A 6000-nucleotide genomic window follows, 5' to 3' on the forward strand; every position below is an offset into this window, starting at 1 on the left:
AGTGACATGACGCGCATTTGTACTGACACATATAGGCACGGTGACAGATAAAAATAAAGGCGCCAAGCATAGCCTGAACAGACTGTTGGGGCAAGTGCTGTTTGCGAGTAGCGCCTATGAAGGCCGCCACGGCACACGAGGGGGTGGGTGGCCAAAAACCACGCCCGGCCGCCTTTGTCTCCCCAGTGGCGATGTTTACATGCCACACCAGGTACTCATTTGAGGCTGAGTCGACCTAGAGGAGGCCCAAGATCGGTTCAGATAATTATCATCACTGGTATTGGCCGTGAATAGGAATCATACATATGACCCATGCACACACTGATGCACACACTAGGACCCACCCAATCCTTAACCATGAGTATAGGGTTACCCAAATCTCCAACACCATCCTTAACCCTTATCCTATCTCGAATCCATTGCAGGACCTTCAGTCAGCTTGCAAAGGTAGATTAACATGTTTTATTCATAGCATGTACTTTATAAACATCGTCCACTCGCGTGCAATGTATAAAGTTCCTCCAAAAACTAATATTCAGCAACAAATGATGTGCGTGCTACATAGCCTTTATATATGGCATGTTACTGGTAGGGGATTATTGTGTCCGTCCGTCGTGCAGGGAGGGGCTGGGTGGGGAGGGGCTGGTCACCCCGTGGTGTTCTTAAAAAACTCAACGTTTAACCTACTCACGCCGGCTTGTGCCCGGCCCTCACAGTCGGGCATATTTGCGGAATACACCACGCCGCTGTTGACCCTGGACATTGACCGAGTAACCCAACGTTCCTACCAGCTCCCTCCGCAGGAATGTGTTTAAATCTCATTTTGTTTTGACAAAGGAACCCTGCCGGAGCAGGGTAACGAAAAATTGGTTTCAATCTCCTTGGATTGTTCCTCTCCACGGAAATCTTTAGTAAAAGGCGAAAGATTTATTCGCTTTGAAGAGAAACCAGAGTTAACTTTTGTATCCCCACACGTGGGTACATATACCACCACCTAATCGCTTTATCCTATGGGTCCCTTACTTCGCAGCCTAACATTTAGTTTTATTTTAAAAATACATCACCATAATGCGATACAAATTCGGATTAGTGTTCCCTTGACGGATATTCATATGTATACGAAGATTATTAACGTAAAAAGAAAACAGTATACATTCGTGCGCACTGCATTTCCGTTGTGCATAAATTAGACGATTGAACCTATGGCGGACGGAAGTGACGTAGAAGCCAGAGACTTTCGATAGCTTTTAGAAAACGAAAACTGGGTCCAAAAAAACCATTAAATACGAAACAATCCTTAATTTTTTTTATCAAAGTAATATGTCTTGCTATGTTTGATTTCTGATGAAGTATATAAATGTTTAATTTTTCGGCAATACTGCACAGTACCGTACATGTAAAGGGGCCGTCCATAAATGACGTCACGCACCTGGGGGGAGGGGGGGGGTCAGACATTTGTGACGATGTGTGACGAGGGGGGTGAGAAATGTGACGTCACATCAAAATGCGCAACTTTAAATAGAGACAACACGTTCTACTTAATTAAATAGACTTTTTAATAAATGTTTTCTTCTACAACATCAGAGTGCAGCGCCACATTAAATACGCACTAGAATGACAATAGTTTAAAGCGATTTGAAGCATGTTTTATTTTGGGGGGGAGGGGGGCAGAGCTTTGTGACGTCATATTTGAGGAGGGGGGTCTGACTTTTTGTGACGTCGTGTGACGAAGGGGGGGGGGGTCAAAAATCGTCCAAAATCGCGTGACGTCATTTATGGACGGCCCCAAACGTACGCCGCATAATCCTCAACATTTTCCGGCAAAACGTTAACCTACGTATTTTGATGCGTCTTCAATTGTCGGCCAAACGTATGAAATCATCAAATCAAGAGGTTATTAAAACATGTTCAACCGTCCAACACAAACATTATGAATATTCTGTATTCGTGTGAGCGAGCGATCGATTGCTCCGGTGTGGCGGGCGCAGACCTGGGCAATCGATCGCACAATCGATAAATAAATATATAACGTTGCCCGCGTGTTTCATGTCGTCGATTTAGCAGGCACAAGCTGTAGCAAATCTAAAACTTTGTACACATTTATACATGTTTGATAAACGAACATGTTTAATACCGACTGACCCGATTTAATGTTGTCAACAATTGAGGATATATTATGCAGGGTTATTAAATCCAAAGGGGGGCGCTTCAAAAAAATGTGAACACTTCTGAGAAAGTGCAACAACATCACGAGAAATGTGCTGCTTCCTCCGACCTCTGGAGACCACCTGGAGAAGATTCCAGGCACGCGTTGACAACGATGGCGAGCAAGTGGGGCAGACTCTTTGAAGCTATCAAGATACATTTGTGAAAATGTTTCAGTGTAGTATTATCCGTTCTTTTTCCATGAAAACGATAGTACCGTATAAGTGTTAAAAAAATTGAAGTACCCTCTATATTGTTGGGGTGGGGTTCGCTTTGTCCCTCACATTAGGAACCTCAGGTGCATATAATCAATTTAAATCACAATTGCAAACTAACGAAAATAAATAAAGCTGTCCACTCTAAAGGGACATTGTCCCCCCGTGCCCCCCCCGCCCCACGCTTCACCCAAACATATATACAGTAGTAATCAAACATTAACACATATAATGCCATATCTAACCCTCACCAAAATCCTCATCCCAATCCTTGCCTAATTAAAGCTATCCATATACCTAAACCAGTTCCTGACCCTATCCTTACTAACCCCCTATTCCTGACCCCAGCCTCTAACCGTAATAAAATCTCGATTTAAAGCTTTCGTGACTGCAGGGATTCATCTTCTTGGTTCTTTCGGTAAAGTCACGTAGAAGGGAAATAATAAAATGATAAAAATAAAACATAATAAAATAATTCTCACGACGTTTCGGCCACAACGCAAGCAGCCGTCCTCAGGTGAAGAACAGACGCTGTCTTTCCGACAGACCTGTTCTTCACCTAAGGACGGCTGCTTGCGTTGTGGCCTAAACGTCGTGAGAATTATTTTATTACGTTTTATTTTTATCATTTTATTATTTCCCTTCTACGTGACTTTACCGAACGAACCAAGAAGACGTAATAAAATCGCTTGTGGCAGATCAAGTGCGCCGACGAGGGGCTGGAGGAGGTACCGCTGCTGGACCCGTCCCTGCTGGAGAACGACCGTCCCATCAAGAAGCTCTTCCTCGGAGGGAACCGCCTTCGCGTGCTGCGAGCGGGCAGCCTGGCGCGCCTGCCAAGCCTCGAGCGGCTCAGTATTCGAGCCTCGCGCGTCGCCCAGCTAGAGGCAGGCGTCTTCCAGGGCCTGCTGCGACTCCAGGTGGAGTTCCAAACCATCTCCAACCTCCTCCATGTGGGGTCCAATCCTCTTTGACGTGGGTTCTAAACCTCCGCCCAACCTCTATGTGGGATCAAAACCTTCTCAACTTGGGATTCCAACCTCCTCCACGTGGAGTCCCAACCTCCCTCACTGTGGGTTCTAAACCTCCTCCCAACCTCCTCCACGTGGAGTCCCAACCTCTTGTATGTTGCTGACCCAGGCCACTCTTGCAAAATGAGACTATCCTGATCTCCTGAGTTTTCACCTGGTGTTAATCAACAACAAATCAAACCTCTCCCGTGGTCCCTCGCCAGGTCCTAGAGCTGCAGGATAACGAGCTGGAGGAGGTTCCGGCTGACCTGATGACTGACCTGCCTGCACTGCGCACGCTGGACATGTCCGACAACCGCGTGCGGGTCCTCCCCGCCGAGGGTCTGTCCAGGCTGTCGCGACTCCGTGACGTCTACCTGCACGGGAACGCACTGCGAGAGCTGCCACGCCGTGCGTTTGCGGGCTGCGTGCACCTGAGACGCCTCTACCTGCACGGGAACGCGCTCACGTGAGTGCTCGCAAAATTCCCAAGGAACATTAGCGACGAGTTTCACCCAAAGCAAGGTTCACGTGGCAGAGCGGGCGTTGTCGTGTCCCTGGTTTCGAATCGGGGTTTTGGCCACCCGTGATTAATCCGGGTGGTCAAGTGTAGCGAGTTCATAGTCTCAGTGCGGTCACCAGTAACGAACACAGAGACCCACAAAGAGAGAGTCCTCCTGCTGCTCTGCCCCCTTTCCCCAGGTCCCTTCGTGCAGACGGGCAGTACTTTGCCGGCGCTCGCTCGCTGCAGGTGCTGGACCTGCACGGCAACCAGCTGCTGGTGCTGGACGTCGCTCTGCTGCTCGAGCTGCCGGGGCTGCAGCTGCTGGACCTGTCCAACAACCGCCTGCGCTCGCCGCCGGCGCTCAACCTGCCCCCCCGCGACCCCCTGCCCCCCCTGGGGCCCCTTCCCAACCCGCGACCCCGCGACCCTCTCACGAGCACCACCGTGGCACCGAGCCCCAGCACCAGCCCGGAGCCCGCGCCGGGGCCCGCGCTGGGGCCCCTGCAGCTGCGCTGGCTCGTGCTGCACGGGAACCCCTGGGCCTGCGAGGACGTGGACGCGGTGTGCGCCCTGCGGCAGCGGCTGCTGGACGCGAGAGTGCGGGTACGAGGAGAGGTCGGGGGTCCGGAGGGTGCACCCAGGGGTAGGGATGGAGATCGAGACAGGAGATGGGGACAAGGGTCTGGGATGGGTGGGAATGGGGATCCAGGGGTAGGGATGGAGATCGAGACAGGAGATGGGGACAAGGGTCTGGGATGGGTGGGAATGGGGACCCAGGGGTGTGGATGGGCATTCATAAGAAGTAGTAGGGGACTCAAATAGGGATCCATGGTGATGAGGATATGAAATCAAAGTGATTTGCTGCTCAAAGGAGCATTGAACCAGAAACGGAAATTCCAGACTCAAATGAGGGAGAAAGTCTCCCATAGAACAACCCCTGTTGACTTCCTCAAAGAGTGTTACTTATTTTATTGATCCTGGAGGGGCAATGGGCTGAGTCAAGCCCCTCACCAGGAATGGAACTCGCAACGTTCCGACGGCGAGCCGCTCGCTCTACCACTGAGAAGACACCTTGGCCAGATAATAATTACACAATAGTGACTGTCATAATTGCAAAGTTAAGTCAGACTTGCAGGTGCAATGTTCTTGTTATTTGTTTTTAAAGTTTTGGTATTTATTCTCCGGTTGCGTTCTTTGTTGTCGGAAAACACAATTCTTTGATGCTTACAAATGGCGATTGGGTAGCAGCAGAATTGGTGTTCAGTGTTGACATCAGCAGACGTCAGCGTTAAAAGTCACAATGCGTTGAGGACACGGCGAACATTTTGGCCCGTATCATGTTTTATTGAGACCAAATTAAATGGAAATGACATTTATTTTACGTTATTTCTTGCCGTGTTTAATCATACTCAAGCAATGATCTATCCACGGCTGGATGAAGGCCTCCCCAAGTCATCTCTCACTTTCTGTTGAAGCAACGTTCCATATAGCTCCTCCCTTTAGCTGCCACTCCACCGTTAGTCTCGACCTCCAGCCGTTATCTCTCCTGGCGATGATTCCTAGCCAAGCCTACTTACTTTCCTTAACAGTCAGTATGACGTCTACAATTTGCATATGTTCTCTGTATTCATCTATTTTCACGTTACAATGTACTCTTGAGTGTCGTAATGCCACCAATTACTCGGGCGAGTAATCGGTGCTGTTGCGGTTCCTGGCAGGTGTACTACGGCCTCACCTGTGCATCCCCGTCCTGGGTGGCCGGGCGTAACGTCCTCACGTCGCGATGTCCCCACGATCTGACCACCACCACCACGACCACCAGAACCACGACCACCAGGAGGACCACCACCACCACGAGGACGGGCCGGCCAGGAATGCCGGGCGACGCTATGCAAAGGTCAGAGGACATTTTTAATAATGCCTTTATGACTCAACCCAAACAATGAATAGCTTTTTGTAAACAGATTGTAAACAAAAGCGCAGCTTTAAAGTCACGATTATCAAATGTCTGTAAGCACCTCAAATGGTACACGGGGATAACGGCTTGAGTCCTGCTGTGATGAGC

General features: G+C 49.5%; 1 non-coding gene across 1 annotated transcript; it reads right to left on the reverse strand.

The window, feature by feature from the left end:
- Window positions 1-838: 838 nt before the first annotated feature.
- Window positions 839-956, reverse strand: LOC144732397 (U5 spliceosomal RNA). The gene has a single exon (XR_013588204.1). It is a non-coding gene; the product is annotated as a U5 spliceosomal RNA (small nuclear RNA).
- Window positions 957-6000: the final 5044 nt, after the last annotated feature.

The sequence above is a fragment of the Lampetra planeri genome, chromosome 42 (genome assembly GCF_965212315.1).
Source record: "Lampetra planeri chromosome 42, kcLamPlan1.2.h2, whole genome shotgun sequence".
Lineage (NCBI taxonomy): Eukaryota > Metazoa > Chordata > Hyperoartia > Petromyzontiformes > Petromyzontidae > Lampetra > Lampetra planeri.